The following is an 18,410-nucleotide window of genomic DNA, read 5'->3' on the forward strand; positions in this document are numbered from 1 at the left end:
TTCATCCTTAAGAGTCTTCATGCTTCCATTATTGTCAATTATAGATGAAGATTGTTTAGTTGCATTTGAGATAACTGTGTTGTTAGTGCTTGTCATAGTTCAATTAGAACACCACTTGTTTGTGATAGCTTGGCTGCTTTAACGGTTCCACTATCAGTCTTCATTAACTTTTCATCTTGATTTATCAACTAATTATAAAACACATGATCATGTCCTTTCCAACGGTAAAACCCCAAAATCTGATCAACTGTATGTATATACAAAACTTGTTAGAACTGGCATACACACTAATAATAATATATTGAACCTGATACAGTGTAGCCTACCTTAATTCATTTAGTATATATATACATAAACCAAAGCCAGATCAGAAAAATCTGTCAACCTTTAAACCAAGGCTTCCCAAGTTCCCAAACTATGAGTCACGACTCCAAACATGATCACAAATCCTAACTTTGGGTTGGAGAGAAATTAAAAATGGGCCGACAGTAGGTAGTTTACACTGGAAACTGCCTACCGTATCAAAGTGTCGCATAAAAATTTATTTTTCGAAATGAGAAACCCTGCTCTGAACCAATAAAAAAACATGAAACTGTCAATAGCATTTCATGCAAACTTCTGACACATAACATTCTGGCACCGCCAACGTGTTATTAACATTATTTATTGTTAACCATAACTGACCTAGTGACCTGACACAGGGACAACTTGCCGCAGGGTTCAATCATGTCACTGCTGCATTTTTATCTTGATTTTTTCAGGGGACAAATTAGTTGTCATCCTTAACCAACTGAGCTATTGGTATTAATTCCAATTAGAGCTAAACAAGGCTCTTGCAAACAATCATACTATACTTATATAGCCTAAGTAGGCTAGTTAAGTTGCCGTAAATTATGTAGGCTACTGGTATAAAACAATACGGTAACTTTAAAACCTTTAAACACCACTAGCCCACCTCAAACACAAACGGTCAGCTTTTTCTGTTAAGTTACTTATTGGGCCCATACATAGGATAGTTTTCCAATCAATACGCCTAACCTATTACCAATGGGGTAACCAGATCCATTTTACAGGGGGGCAACATTTTTAGTGATGTCATAAACAAAGGCAGTAGGCTAGGCATACAAATGTTAAACAACAACTCACAATAAGGGTTTTAACTGGTCATATACACGGGCGTGACCAGCAAATTTATTCACAAAAGACAAATGAGTAGCCTAATGTAGCAGACCCATTTCAGCCTAGAAATCAATAGCCTAGTATAAAGCTTTGTCAAATAATGCTGTAAGCTTATTTTTCTACAGCTTTTCAATAGCTTACAAGACTGTTAGTCGGTTGCATATAATATAAAAAATATTGGGGGGGGGGGGCAATTGCCGGCTCTGACCATGCCCCTGGTTATAAAAATTTCACTTGCTGATTCTGGTTTGCCTATACATGAAAGCAAAAGCGATAACATGATAGTTTCTAATGAACAAACATGCTCGTCGTCGTCATGTGAGCGTCTGGGGCCGAGGGTCTATCCTTTCACCACCTCGTTTGGGAGAGCAGAGATCTTGTGGTGAAGAAGGTGGTGAGGCTCCAGTGCTCGTCGACCGAGGGACAGAGTGGCTTCTTCGCGACGAAGCTCAGCGGGTTGGATGCCAGCGAGAATGGGGAGATTGTCCAATGGTGTGGGACGCAGGCATGAGGTCACTGTGCGCAGGGCGCTGTTTATGGCAGTGTCGATGTTATGGCAGTGAGCACTGCGGCACCAAACAGGTGCACAGTACTCTGCTGAAGAGTAGACAAGGGCTAAGGCTGCTATACGCAAAGTGTCAGCCCTCGCCCCCCAGCTAGAGCCTGCCAGGCACTTGAGTAGCGCAGCGCGGGATGTGAGTTTCTTGCGCAGTGACACCAAATGGTGACGGTATGTGAGCGATCTGTCCAGTGTCACCCCAAGATATCTTGGTTCGGGGCAGAAGGACAGAGATTTTCCGTTGTTCTGGACGTGTAGCTCACGATCAGCTTCCCGATTATGGAGGTGGTAAGCTGCTGCCACAGTTTTGGTTTCGCTGAGTTTCAGTCGCCAGTTCTGGAGATAGGCTGAGAGAGTTTACATGTCCTGGCTCAAACATGCTGAAGCAAAATAACATTGTGATCAGCTGAGCCATATTGTTTTCAGCTGGAACGAGAGAAACGTATAAATTTAACTAAATCTGGTTAAAATAGACAAACTGCTGTAGGCTACTAGTACTACACTGAGATACAAAATTCGGAGCTGGTATACGAGCTCCCGCCCTGGTTAAAAAGGCGAGACGTCACGGAGGAGGTACCGACCAAAAAAATATTGGAAAAGTGGGGTGAAATCAGTCAAGCATGACGATAAAAAGCATGCAAGTGTCCGCCTTTAGTAAATTAGTTGTGATGTATTTGATTTCTGCCTATTTACTGCCTATTACAATAGACCCTAAACTAAAGTTACGGCCATCAGCACTCTTGATAACGCACCATGGCCGATCTTCATAGCAACTGTCCATACAAATTTTAAACATATCAGCTAAAGCTATGTGGGCTAATAAAGCTATAGCCTAAATATATGTTGTTTAATTGTTTTTTGTTTTTTTTTGTAACATTTTCTTTTTTTATTTTCCCTTTATATCTTAAATTTTTCTGAAGGTGTTGCGACCGTGCCAAATTTCTTTCAAATCAATAACTTACTTCGGTCTCAAGCACGTTTTAACGTTCGCATTTTGTCGCTTCTACCCTTTTCTCGACCTTTGCTATGTTGACGTGTATTGTTTTGATATGATAGTCAGAAATAAAAACAACTGAACTGAACTGTTTCTTTCAAGAGACCATAAAGGCCTAAATGTTTTGCATGTGTTTTGCTACTGATAGTCTGATACCTGAACGCCATGAAAAAGTCAAAACAATAAAAATAAATAAAACGCAAGATTGCCAGAACCAAATTTTTTCGCCAAAAACAAATTTCAAATCAAACCAAAAGCCAAACTTTTTACAAGTAGGCTAGCCTAGCCCAAAAAAAGAAAAAAACATACAGATATTGTACGCACACTTAAAATAGCCAAAACGCTTACAAAAGCAGATTTCTTTCACAAAATGTCATTGTCAAAAACATTTGTAAACCTTTCAACGGTACAGCCCGGTAGCCTACGCAAAAATTTTTTCCCACGAACTTTTTGTCTGATTTACATATTTCTGTAAGAGTAGCCATTACTGGTTACCACGAGGCGCGCGTAATCGTTTTTACCGATTTTTCAAAGTCTGCAGCCAATTTTCGCCCTCCAGGTCCAAATCAAAACATTGAACTTGAAAAATAACGTAGCCTGGAGACACACCTGTGTGACCTAGTCTGGTCAAGTTTAAAAAAGATGAGAAAAAAAAATGATTCTGGTCACTCTAAAAGTAAGATTTTCCGAATTGATTAAGAATTAACCCTAACCCATTAACTCTAGGCTATTTTTTTTTTTGAAAAGCTTTCGTGCACCGCAAAAATTAATTCAAAGAAAAAAATTTAACTTCGAAGGGCGTCGAAACGTTGTCCTCACAAATATGAGGCGAAAAACAAAACCACTGAACCAAACAAACCCACGAAAGATGTTTGCATTTACACTGTATTAATACAAACTCTATGTGAAGTAACAAAAAATTTGTGGGAAAAAAATTTCGCGCCTGGTACAACCTGCAAAGGTTGGGTTTTATTTGTCGTCTGCAGCTCGGTTTTATCAACGAGATATAACACAATGAGTGGAAACTCACTCTTCTCTTAGTGTTTCTCTTTTATCTCTCTCGTTTCTCTACGTCGTACGTTTCATGGTTCACTGCTTGCACATGGAAGGCTACAGACTGCGACCGTACGGGTGAACGGCGTGCTAAGAATGCACTAAAGCAAGGCTAAAGTGACGGCGAATACCACGAAGCAATTGGACTGTTCCGACCATAGTATTATTGTTAGGTGGTTTAAAAGTTTATTTTCGTTACCGCTTGTCTTTTCAGATTATTGTGTGAAATTTTGAAGTAGGTTAATCAGGATGTTACAGGTCAATAAGCAGGGTAAATACATAGGCTCTTGCTAACAACAATATTAAATTAGTATAGGGTAGCAAAGGTCTACGAAATACGATACAAAACGACTGACTGTAGGCTATATGCAGGCGCGGATTTATGGGGGGGGCCCAAGGGGCCCGGGCCCCCCCCGAAATTTTGTGAGAAATTGTTGAATGGTTTGATATGCTTCTAAACAGCTGATATTAGTCCCACAGCGGACTTGCAACCCCCCTTTGGCACGCGTATGACGTCACGATATTGAGAATGATGCTTTCAGTCTCCGTGTCTCCATGGCCACCTGGAGATGCGGCCTGATTTGTCACATTTTGCAGATTTTGGTTACAGCTACCGCTAGTGTTTGACTGACATTTTCTGAGATGTTTTTACTTTTTGTGGTTTCCTAATGATGAAAAAGCTGTTTGTTGCCTTGGGGAAGCAGTAGCAAATGAGAAAAAGTAAGTTGAAAAATGCTGAATCAGACCATTATTGAAAAATTAACAGTCTGACTAAAATATCCGAAATCAAATTTTCTATGTTTTTCAACATCTGAGGACGTTAAAACGTATTGTGTCATCTGGGGAAAACAGTAAAGAAAGCGGAAAAATATAATTTTTAGAAAAATTCATTTAAACATTTGTCCAAAGTTAGCAAAATCTGGAAATTTTTGCAAAAATGTTACAAATCAGGCCATATCTTTAGTTAGCCATGATGTCTCTAAAACAAACTTTGCCTAATTTTAAGAGAAACTGCATTAAAAGAGCGAGTTTTGCCAATACCAAACATTCAAACATCTCAGCCAGAAATTAGCAACAAGAAAACATAGAGACTTAGCTTTATTACCGAAAAAATGCCAAAGAAAACATGATCTTATCCTTTTGCTATGCCACCGGACAGCACCATTTCACAGGAATATTTATACTCATATTTTTGTTGAAAATGCTCTCAGAATGCACCAAATTCAAAGTAATTTTTCAAAATTTTCTGGGGAGGCCCCCCAGACCCCCCGCCCCTGGGTGTCGCCTTTGGCGTACACGCCGTCGGGCTTCGCCCGCCGGCCGTCAAACCCCCCAAATTCCTGGCTACGCCACTGGTTGTTCATATCTGTTTTTTCTTTTTCTAATACTTTGTTAATTCATTTTCAAATTTTCTGGCCCCCCCCAAAAAAAACTCCTAGATCCGCGCCTGGCTATATGGTTATCAAAGTTTATCTTATCCTGCTATAAACAACCAACAGGGCTAGAAGAAGTTTGGCTTTTTATAACAGTGCAATGGAAAACAGTTCTGATAATTTAACCGTCGAGTATCTTGTGGAAATAATCGAAGATGAAGAATTTCAAAGTATTCCCATTTCAACGAGCGCGTCTACAGTGCAACGTGAATTTGGGTAAGAAAGCGTTTCAAAGGACCTCGCACCTCTAATTAAATTGTGCAGTTGTGTGTTGAAAGCTGAATAAAATTGTTTGGATATATTATCCGGTATTTTTGCAGATGTCACTTATGTCCAAAAACTTACAAAACCAACGGGGGATTGCGTTTTCATGTCAAGTCAAAGCACGCTGGAAACACATGTAATAACACCAGAAAAGGTATGGTACTACAGTTCCGCATATTACCTGCCTGTAGACCGGCAAGACAACTTTATAGCCTGAATCGTCCATTTACACATTGTTTCTACGTCTGGCGACGACGGATCAACGTTAAAATCTGACTGCAGTCAGCCACTTGTGTGTAACAATTGCTGTGGTAGGCATATCCAGTCTGCCAAATTAAAACATATCGCAAATATTGCATCTATTCAACACCTGCCTACGTCGAATCGACGTAAAAAGGGGAAATTGTTAGACCACATTCCAGACGTCAAAATAGCAAAATGAGGCCCCTAATTTCTTGAAACGGAGGCCCATACCCCCTTCAGGTTGCAACTAAGACATCATATATCGAGTTTTCGTTTGCAGAGGGGGCATTGGTCCCCCTGACCCCCCTCTCGGGAGCCCTGATTCTACTGAATAGCGTCATTACACCAATATATAATGGAAACATAAGCTACCGGGACGCATTTTTTGAAAATGTACCATTACATAGGTGTATAGAGGGAATGGACCAATCAGAGGGTTAGGGAAAAGGATAATAATAATATAGTTGCTAAGATCGAGTTTTCGACCAACCAACATGGCGTAGAGAGTATGCTATTGGCCAGAAGACTGGAGGTCGTTGGTTTGAATCCTCTATTTTGGTTAAGATGTCTTTGATTTGGGAATTTGTAGACAAGTTTCCTTTTAGGAAACGTATTGTGGTACACTTTCAAAAGGTGCTACCGGGACATCCGCCACTACATGTAGTATTCATTACACACTTTGTATTTTTTTAGTGTCTGAATCAACAGTACAGAAGATGTGGTTACAAATTGGTGGTTCACTTGATAACTTCACTGATGCAGCTCTTCAATATTACATTCGTGCATTCGAATCCACCACAAATGGGAGCGAACTTTTTCACAAGTTTAGCTGTGATGCAATTGAAGTGATCCCAGGTTTATTTCACGGAAAACTTCAACGTATGGAAGCAGTGGAGCAAACAAGAAAATTGTTTGATGTGTTTCTGAGGTAAAAACCAAACATATAGTGGCATTTTCATTCTATACCGATGCTATAGCTTGTTTAACCAATGTAGCTTATCAACAGTGATTTACATTTGTTTCAATCATGTCTGGTACGACGAACGACAGTTCTGCCAGATTTCAGAAACTGCCTTCAATGATTAATATGCTTATCCAGTGATCTCGTGGGATTGCTGTTGACTGAGCCAATCCCAATCTCTCCGTCTTATCTTCAAGTACGAAATTTGTCTTAATTCAGTCTGTATTTATTGGTCGATATCCAAAAACTTCATATAAAGTCGCCAAATAGATAACGCAATTGTCTATACCAGCCAGTAAATGAGACATACTCAAGATGCATAAAACGGGGCAAGATGCATATTTTAACTTTGCCTACATTACCGTAAAAAATAGCACGAATTTACGATTTGTATACCATTAAATACTCTTGCCAGCATCTATGTTCAATACACAAACATTAACGTTTTGAAATTTACATTTCAGAGATGAAAATAGCGAAGTTTCACAACAACAACAAACGACTAATACGGTGCTTACAACTGATGAAATACACATAATAGAATATATTGGGGGATACGTGTTACGAAAATTGAAGCGCAGTGCCACAGATGAACAACAAGGCATTTTGTCTAAACTAGAAAGTGACACCAGTTGCACAGCGGGTTCATCTATGATTGACACACTACAAAACGACGAATACGGAACATTACTGAAGCCAAGTCCTACTCTGATGAAAATTTTGCTGAGGCTGGAAGTGGATTTTCGAAAACATTTCAGCTTTTGTAATGCAATGCAGACTGTGTTTAAGGAGATATAAATGCTATCATTATTATTATTATTATAATTTCACGATTCAACTAGCAACAGTGCAAGACTATAGCCTAAGGTTTTAAAAACATTGTAAGACTTACGACGCTAGTCTAGACGGCTTATTAGAAATTCAGGTCCTTCAAAATTGATTAAGTTGCTGACAGGCTAACAGTAGCCTGGCTGGGTTAACTTTAGGGCTGCACTAGAGTTTAATTTTAGGCTTCTGACAATAACATAATGTTAAATAATAGGTTGAAAATAGCCTAACATGTGGATAGCACCTTACCCATGGTACAAAACTATATTAATAATTAGCCAAGCACCTTAGGCGGTGAGATAGCTCAGTGGTAGAGCTCAACGCACATAAAATCAAAGGAACATCCCATCTAAAACTCTTGTGATGTCCGTTTAATCTACTGCGCAAGTGTCTGTAGTGAAGCGTGACGGCCGACACGTAAAACGGAGCAAAAAGAGGAGTTTCCACTCATTGTGTTATATCTCGTTGGTTTTATCGAACCAGCGATCGGTGAACTCACCAACCGTTGTCTAAAAAATTAGTTTTGAATCTTTATCCTCTGACAAGTCCCAAGCGGCCTAATCATCCTACTCATCCTCCTAATCATCCTCCTAATCATCCTCCCATAAAAAAGAAATTTTTATTATATTTCTTACGTTAGCCACACAACACAAGACATGTTTTTGTAACTTATAAAAATAATTTATACGAACATATCGATGGCGTACTAGCAATGGGGTCTCCATTAGGCAGAGATGTACGTAAACGCCGCAAATTCTACGCCGCATACTTGCCGCGTAGACTTTTTGTTTACACCAACGCTTGCGGCCACATTTTTTTGGATAGTTTGCGCTTGAGGCTACTGGTCACAGCGGTAAACCATAATCTCTTTGTGGGAAAATTGTAACGTAAGATTCCCGAATCCGTTCGTCTGCATGTAATGACCGAAAAAGAAACACTCCTTCGAAACGTCTATTCAAATTTGTATTTCTGTAAAATTAGCCACCTGGCTGTCGAAATTGGATGTAACGCCGTACACCACTAAAACTTGTCACTACAGAACAGATTACTTAGATAAAAGACGGAAAATTTGTCCAGCTAGTAAGCACCAAGCAAACAGTTAAATATGCGACTGACTTCCAACAAACAATTTTAAGAATAACCAGAATGATTTGCAATATCTCAAACTCACGTACGCAGTACTGTGACGCAATAATGAAAGACAATTATGAAGTCATTCAAACAGGTGTTCAAAGCGGCTAATGCAATATTTCATAAGGTCTTACGAACGATGGTGCAATATTTGGACATTTTCTAGCAATTTCCATGACGTAAGATGCCAGCTAGGTTAAGTAGACCATAACGGTTTTTATTCTATTTGAATAAGACCTTCTATTTGAATAAGGTTCTGGAATAGGTATTGACTTAATTTTGTTTAACCTGTGAATAATCTTCAATTGTAAAATTTTGGCTCTTGTAGTAGCATGGGAGAACTAGTTGTTTCCCCCATTCTTTGGTATTTACATCAGAGAATGAAAACTTTGACTATTGATATGCTGGTCAAACTAGTTGTTCCACATTATCCCCAAGAGGAAATAGAAGCTGCAAAAGAACTGCTTTTCAGTCATTTCCCTGACAATGTTCGGCCAAAGCACTTGAGGAAAAAAGTGAGAAAGGGTCAGGATAAAGCTGACAACACTGTAAAGGACATGGTAGAAGTACTACATGAAATGGCAGTTGCTAAAGAAGATTTCATTGCCCCAACTTTTGTGACTGCAACAACTGATTTTCCTTCTCTGGATATTTGCAATGTTGATGCTGCCTCAATGAGCAATGATATTGCTTCACTGAAACATGATGTTGCCTTACTGAAAAAGGATAACACCTCATTGGAAAATGTCATCTCCTCATTGAGTGAGATAAAAACTCTTTTCAAAAATAACAGTGTTGGTTGTGGTAAACCTGCTTTACCCAGCTTACAGCCAAGTGCTACAAGTACAGTAGACTTATCTAGCCCTGAAAATGCTCAAGGTATAGTAGAGGTTCAATCTTTTGCTTCTGTAGCTGCCAAGAATACAAAATTGATTGCAACAAAGTCTCAGGCTCTGAAACCTTCATCCACCTCAACAAAACAAAATGTTGTTGCTGAAAACAAGTGGAAAAAAGTCACCAAAAAACAGAGAAGGCCTAAAGTAGGTAAGCTGGAAACATGCTCCATCAAAACAGTTACCAATTATAATAAACCGGCAGAAGTATTTATTTCTCGACTTCATCCTGACACTTTGTCAGAGGAAATTGAATCATTTGTGAAATGTCAATTTCCAAAAGCAAGCAAAATTACTTGTGTCAAACTTGCAACCAAATTCCCAAGTTATGCCTCTTTCAGAGTTTCCTTGTGTGGCATTGCTTTTAAGGATTCATTGAACTTAGACAACTGGCCAAAAAATACCTTGGTGAAAAGATTTGTTTCAAACCCTATTGAAGCTGGAACAAGTGGCTCTAAGCAGATTACAGAAAAAGTTCAATTTGAATGATTTAAAAGTTGTGTCTTATAATTGTAGGGGTTTATCTTCATCCCTGCATGATGTTAAAATGTTATGCAAAGATTATCACATCATATTTCTACAGGAAACCTGGCTTGCGAAGCAAAATCTGATGTCTTTATCCACTATCAGTAATTCCCACAATGGATTTGGTATCTCTAACATTGACTACGAGTCTGGTATTCTAGTTGGAAGACCACATGGTGGTACTGCCATCTTGTGGGATAAATCCTTGCAGGCCTCTGTCATCCAAAATGAAAATGCCACTATTATTGGTCTAGATGTTGATCATTCTACTTGTAAAATTTCTTTCATTAATGTGTATTTACCTTATTGTAGTACTTCCAATACAGATGCTTATTTACAATATCTAAGCAGTCTGCAATTTATGTGTGATAACCTTGCCAACTCTAATCTCTGTATATTAGGTGATTTCAATGCTGGAGAATCAAATGCATTTGGAAATTTTTTGAAAACCTTTAGTATGAAACACAGCTATTGTATATCTGATGAAGAGCTGCTCCCTAGAGACTCTTTCACATATGTAAGTGATTGCCATGGCTCAACTTCTTGGATTGATCACTGCCTAACCTCTTTTTCTGTTCATCAATCAATTTCCAAAATGACTATACTGCATGACTACATCTCTTCGGATCATAGACCACTTTCTGTGTACTTTTCTTGTACAAATCTACCTGTTCTTGAAGAAGTTTCAAATGTCTCTCCTCATAATACGATCAATTGGAACTGTATCTCCTCTGAGCAAAAATATGTCTTTGGTCTGGAATCTAAAAAATATCTATCCAAAATTTTTTTACCAACTGAAAGTATTGAATGCAATAATTCTCATTGTTCAGATGCTTCTCATATTGCCTCAATAGACTCTTTTTATAATAGTATAACTGCTGCTCTCAAAGCAGCTTCTGATCAAATCTTTGTTGATAAGAAAAAATGCAATAGATTTTCTGTCCCTGGTTGGAATAATGAAGTTAAGCAGGCTCATGCTATTGCCAGAGAAACTTACATCATGTGGGTGAAACATGGGAAACAACGAAATGGTTATCTGTATGAGTTGATGCAGAATAAACGAAAGGAGTTTAAAAAAGCCTTTCGCCGTTGCAAAAATGCCTCTGAACAACATAGAGCTAATGCACTTGCCTCAGCACTCAACTTGGACAGCTCACAAAAGTCATTTTGGCAGAAGGTAAAAAAATCTACTTGCAAAAATAGTTCTCTTCCTGTAAATGTTGGTGGAGCAAAAGGTCCTGAAGCAATTGCTGAGATGTGGAAGCATCATTACAGCTCCTTGCTAAATTCCAGCAAAATCAACACTGAAAAAGAATTTGTTAACTCGTGTATTTCTTCTAGGGATAAATATCATAATCTTTCAATATTTCGTTGCAACATGGACACAGTTGGTCCCTTGCTTGTCAAACTGCCATTAAATCGCGCTGCTGGTGCTGATAAAATTTCAGCTGAACACCTTGTTTATGCTGATTATTCTATTCGTTTTTATATTAGTGTACTTTTTAATATGTGTCTTAGTCATGGTATTGTACCAAATTCTTGCTTGGACACTGTCTTAGTCCCAATTGTAAAGAATTTGAATGGCGACATTCAAGATTCAGGTAACTATAGACCTATTGCTGTAGCTACAGTAATCTCAAAACTGTTTGAACGTTTTATTTTGAATCATCTATTGCCTTTTTTGAATACTAGTGACAATCAATTTGGGTTTAAGTCTGCCCATAGTACTGACATGAGTGTTTTCTTATTAAAACAAGCAGTGTCCTCTTATATCAGTCATGACACTCCTGTATATTCTGTTTTTTTGGATGCTTCAAAAGCCTTCGACAAAGTCAATCATAATTTATTGTTTAAAACACTTATCACACGCAACGTGCCTATGTATTTTGTTCGCTTATTGGAATACTGGTATAGTAATCAAACCATGCAAGTGAGGTGGGGAGGTCATCTGTCCCAATCATTTAATGTGTCCAATGGAGTCAGACAAGGTGGGGTGTTAAGCCCCTATCTTGTTGCAGTATATATTGATCAGCTTTCTTATGAGCTCAATAAAACAAAAGTTGGTTGCTATGTTGGCAACTCTTGTCTAAACCATATTATGTTTGCTGATGACATTTGCTGCATCTCGCCTAGTTTGTGTGGCTTACAAAATTTGTTAGATGTTTGCCACAAGTATGCTGTTGAACATGAAATTACTTTCAATTCTAAAAAGTCATTTGGTATGTTATTTTCCCCAAAAAACTTTTATCTTTCACGTGCTCCTCTGCTACATCTAGGTAAATCTGAAATTGTGTTCACAGACTCTGTAAAATACCTGGGTGTATTTATTGAGAGTTCTCTCTCAGATGAAAATGATATTTCAAGGCAGGTACGCTCTCAGTACTGTGCTGCAAACAATGCAAAATCTCATTTCGCTAAATGCTCACCCTCTGTAAAAAACATTGTATTTCGCTCTTATTGTATGTCCTTTTACGCATCCCAGTTGTGGAACAAGTTTAGATCTTCTAGTATAAAACGATTACGTGTTGCTTACAATGATTCTTTTAGAATATTGCACAACTTGCCTCGTTATGTCAGTGCCCGTGAATATCAAGTAATGTATAATATAACAACGTTTGATGCTTTATTGAGAAAAAACATGTTTTCGTTTATCAACCGTTGCATTCACTCCTCCAATCGCTTTATATCAGACCTGATGTCATCTGATTGTTTTTATCGCTCTGAATACTTTCAATTTTTCCAACGCTCATTGTATATAAATTTGTAACAGTAGATAGCCTATTTAGTGAGCTTTTAAATCGACGGCATCCAAGGTGGCTCTCTGTGATCTTTGTGCATTTTCAGTTTGTGTATTATTTCGTTGTTTTTGTTTTGGATATGGACAACTTTGTTTGACGCAAATAAATAATAATAATAATAATATATGACGTTTGATTTGGTGAAAATTGTCGGGAACAGCTACGCCGTAACGTTTTCGCGATTTTTTAGAGCATAGCGTCAACGCATACTTTTTAATGTATTTTTTTTCGCTACAACATGCCAATACCTTCCAGCGCTGCAGTTGAAAGAATGTTTTCAATAGGCAAAGACATATTGGAACCAAAACACAGCAAAATGTCAAATGAACACTTTCATATGCTTGTGTTTCTTCGTGGAAATTCAAAATAAAACTTGTTTGTTTCGAGTGGTTTATACCGTGTGAATGTTTGGCACCTAGCAAACAAAATTAGTTTACGCTAGTGTAGGCTATGCGCTGACGCTGACGCCACCAACTTTTTTTACAAGTTGCGTTGACGCATACGGCGTATCGTTTTTCGAACGTTTGCGTTAACGCTGGCGGCGTCAATATTTTTTGTATGCGCGTACATCACTGCCATTAGGTTCTCCCATTGCTAATTTTTTCCTAGCACATATTGAAGCAAAAATTCTTGAATAGTCTGAAGATTTCCATCTGAAGCTTTACCTTATAGGTAGTAGGCTTTGTAGATGACATTTTTACTATTTTTAATGATGAAGATTTATGCTCAACTTTTCCAAATATGCTAATTTCTCAACATAAAAAAAAAACATAAAATTTACAATAGAAAAAGCTAGGGAAACCATACCATTTTTAGATGTTGAAATAAAAATAAACAAAAGTAGGCTACTTTTGATACATCGGTTTGGCAAAAACCAAGTAACACTGGACTATTATTAAATTTCAACGCAGTGTGTCCCATAGAAAGCTAAAGCCTCAATTGCTAAGGTAACAGGGATCAGTAGTCAGTAGATGTAACAGAAAATATATTTCGCACTTGTTAGTGCATCGTCAGTTCTGATAAAGGCCCTTTATCAGAACTGACGGTGCACTAACAAGTGCGAAATATATTTTCTGTAACATCTACTGACAACTGATCCCTGTTACCTTAGCAATTGAGGTTTTAGCTTTCTAGATATGGAACAGGGATCGTTTCAGAGCAAGACTGTTGTAGATTACAACTAACCATTCGTATTTTGCCTCGTGCCTAATCATTTCTATTGCTTCTCCTTGCGGTACTATGACGTAGGTAATTGCCCGTTTAAACAATCAAATACCTGCCACGACATTTTACTTGTGTTCAGTGTTCTAGAAGCGTAGCTTGCTTCATACAGCAGATTGTTTAGTAGTGAAGACATTTCAGTTGCATGTAATCTTTAGTTTGTAAGCTGTAGTGTATAATCTCTTTATTTAAGTTAATACCTGCTATCTTATTATGTTGATGTTAACCGCTATGTTTATGTTCAGCTATATCGTGTGTTTTGTTTATTAAACCTTAATTTGAGGATTTGTGATGAATGAGTATGGATTCATAACAATTTAATAAACAGACACAGAATGGATCTTAAAGACTTAAGACCAAAACTGTTTACTGCCGATCCTCACAGTAGCGAAGCCAGGAAGCTTTGGTCGCACTGGTATAGGTCATTTACCTATTATATTCAGAAGTACGAAGGTATTTCGGATGCAGATAAACTCGGTCTTCTTGTCAATCATCTTGATAGTGCAGCTTATGAGGTCATTTCAGAAGCTGGCACATATGAAGCTGCAATTACTCAACTTCAAAGTGCATATGACAAAGCTCCTCATCGAATTTATGCGCGTTATTTGCTTAAATCTTGCAAGCAAGAGGTCAACCAGACACTTGATGAATATTATCAAAAGCTCAAGCGCTTGAGTACTGACTGCAATTTCGAAGCTGTGTCCGCCGTTCAGCACAGAGAGGAATCTATTCTCGATGCCTTTATCGGCGGATTGACATCACAAGAAATTAAGCAACGTTTATTGGAAGAACCAAACCTTGTTTTACAAGCTGCTTTCGAGAAAGCTCGGTCGTTGGAAGATGCTCAAAAAAAAACGCTGGACGAATAGTTGCAGAACCCTCAGCACTGCATTCGCATCAAGTTGCTGTTATATCCGAACCTAAAGATGATCTTGAAAGAAAGCAAGATACTGTTGCAGCTACCGTTTCAGTAAGATGTCCATATTGTGGAAATAAACGGCATTCTCGACAATTTTGCCCAGCTAAGGAAGTTGAGTGCTATCGTTGTGCTAAGAAAGGACATTTCTCCAAAATGTGTCGATCACCTAAACCTTCTATGAATAAAAGTCATTGTTCTTCAACCTCTTTGATGCACATAACCCCTCAAAAGACTTCAAAACCTATTGATACGAAAGTTATCATTCCTGTCACGATTAACGGTATTTCGGCCAATGCTTTAATGGACACAGGATCGTCGTTATCGCACATAAGCAAGTTGTTTAGTCAACAATTGCAACTAAACCTTAAAGAGACTGATCAGCGGATTGGTTTAGCAGTAAAAGGATGCAGCTCTAAAGGTGTAGGCATATGTAAAGTTGACGTGAACCTTGGTGGTCAACTATACCAAAAAGTGGATGTAATGGTGCTGGAAAATTTGCTAACTGATGTCATACTCGGTCAAGACTTTATGGAACAGCATAAAAGAGTCAGCATTTACTTCGGAGGTTCGAAGCCCACGTTACACCTCGGATTGTTGCAAGCTGTAAAGACGTCAACTCCTGTCAATCTATTCCAGCATCTAACGGAGGATTTCCATCCAGTGGCAACCAAAGAACGGCGTTATTCAATGCAAGATAAAGAGTTCATAGGATCAGAAGTAAAACGACTGCTGAAGGAAGGACTCATCGAGCCAAGTAATTCTCCATGGCGTGCGCAGCCTCTTGTGGTTACCCAAGATAACCATAAAAAGCGAATGGTCATTGACTATAGCCAGACTATAAATAAATTCACTAGAATTGATGCTTATCCGCTGCCACGGATGCAGGACGTGGTGCAAAATGTTGCAAAGTTTAATGTGTATTCGACAATCGATATGACAAGTGCATACCATCAAGTAGAACTACCCAAATGCGACAGGATATTTACTGCGTTTCAAGCTGACGGTTCACTTTGGCAGTGGAAAAGAATACCATTTGGGCTGACAAATGCAGTGCCATGTTTCCAGCGAATTGTGGACGATATTATCAAGTCTAATGATTGCAAAGGTACGTTCGCTTATCTTGATGATATTACAATCGGTGGTAAAACGCAGCAAGAACATGATGAAAATTTGTCGAAGTTTTTGCAAGTAGCTAAAGAGTGTAATTTGACATTTAATGAGTCGAAATGTGAATATTCGACTGACTGCATACAGTTGTTAGGTTATCAAATTTCTAAAGGTTGTTTAAAACCAGATCCTGACCGAGTGAAAACTCTTTTAGAGCTCCCTTCTCCAACAAATAACAAAGAGCAGCAGCGTGTTATCGGACTTTTCGCATATTATGCCAAATGGGTGTCTCATTATTCTGACAAAATTAAACCGTTAATAGAAAACAGCGACTTTCCTTTAAATGGTGATAGTTTAAAAGCGTTTGAAGAGCTTAAATCAGAATTGGCCACTGTGACACTTGGAGTAATCGATGAAGAAGCCATGTTTGTAGTCGAAACTGATGCTTCAGATGTTGCCTTGTCAGCAACCTTAAATCAACGAGATAGACCAGTTGCATTTTTTTCCCGATCGTTGACAAAAACCGAAAAGCATCACTCTTCGATAGAAAAAGAGGCCGCTGCTATTGTTGAAGCAGTGCGGAAATGGAGCCATTTGCTGGCCGCGCGGCGTTTCAAACTTGTAACTGATCAGCGATCAATCGCGTTTATGTATGATTGCAAAAGTCATAGTAAGTTGAAAAACAGTAAAATTTTGAGATGGCGTGTTGAACTTTCACAATATCAGTATGACATAGTTTATCGACCAGGAAAACTTAACGTGGCACCTGATACCTTATCAAGAGCGTATTGTGCAAGTTTGTCTAGCAATTATTTGTACGAGATTCATGCGAGTCTTTGCCACCCTGGGGTAACAAGAATGCACCATTATATCAAAACAAAGAATCTACCTTATTCGCTCGGCGAGATACGTAAAATGATCTCAGATTGTAATGTTTGTGCTGAAATTAAACCTCGTTTCCACAAGCCGATTCAAACTCCGCTAATAAAAGCTACTCAAGCTATGGAACGCCTAAATATTGATTTCAAAGGCCCATTGCCTTCAGCCACAAGAAACAAATATATATTAACTGTAATCGACGAGTATTCGAGGTTTCCATTTGCGTTTCCTTGTGCAAATATGAATGCCGGAACTGTTATTTCATGTTTATCGCAATTGTTTTCTTTGTTCGGCCTTTGCTCATATATTCATTCTGACAGAGGGCCTGCATTTATGTCAAACGAATTTATATCATTTGCGCACAGCAAAGGAATAGCTCTCAGCAAAACTTCAATATACAACCCTCGATGTAATGGTCAATGTGAAAAATATAATAATATTATTTGGACCGCAGTGCAACTTGCATTAAGAACACGCAATTTGCCCATTTCAAAATGGGAAAGTGTTTTGCCTGACGTATTACATTCCGTACGTTCACTGCTCTGTACTGCGATCAATGTATCTCCCCACGAACGCTTTATGAAGTTTAGTCGGCGTTCCAAGTTGGGATCATCAAGTCCCACTTGGCTCAGTACTCCTGGTCCTGTTCTATTGAAGCGCCACGTTCGCACGAGCAAATATGAACCTGCTGTAGATGAAGTAGAATTAATTCATGCTACTCCAACGTATGCTTTTGTGAGATTACCGAATGGTCGCCAGACTACTGTATCATTGCGTGATGTTGCTCCTGTGGGAGAAAGAAATGCTTTCGAAAATAGCGCAACTGATTCTGACACTTCTGTTTTCATTAATGATCAATCGTACAATGATGAAACCGTTGCAAGCGATTCACCCGTTGATAAAATGCATCACAGCAACGTGAAAGGTGCTGAACCAAACACCGAAGTTGATCATCATTCTGAAGTCAATGAAGAGCCTAACACAAGAGAAGATCCAATGCTGAGGCGTTCTTCCCGCATAAGGCGCCCTCCTGATCGCTTGATGTATGAATGATACAAATACCCATTTGAACTCGATTTCTTGGCAGGGGAGAATGTTGTAGATTACAACTAACCATTCGTATTTTGCCTCGTGCCTAATCATTTCTATTGCTTCTCCTTGCGGTACTATGACGTAGGTAATTGCCCGTTTAAACAATCAAATACCTGCCACGACATTTTACTTGTGTTCAGTGTTCTAGAAGCGTAGCTTGCTTCATACAGCAGATTGTTTAGTAGTGAAGACATTTCAGTTGCATGTAATCTTTAGTTTGTAAGCTGTAGTGTATAATCTCTTTATTTAAGTTAATACCTGCTATCTTATTATGTTGATGTTAACCGCTATGTTTATGTTCAGCTATATCGTGTGTTTTGTTTATTAAACC

This window comes from Aplidium turbinatum, chromosome 14 (assembly GCF_918807975.1).
Source record: "Aplidium turbinatum chromosome 14, kaAplTurb1.1, whole genome shotgun sequence".
Lineage (NCBI taxonomy): Eukaryota > Metazoa > Chordata > Ascidiacea > Aplousobranchia > Polyclinidae > Aplidium > Aplidium turbinatum.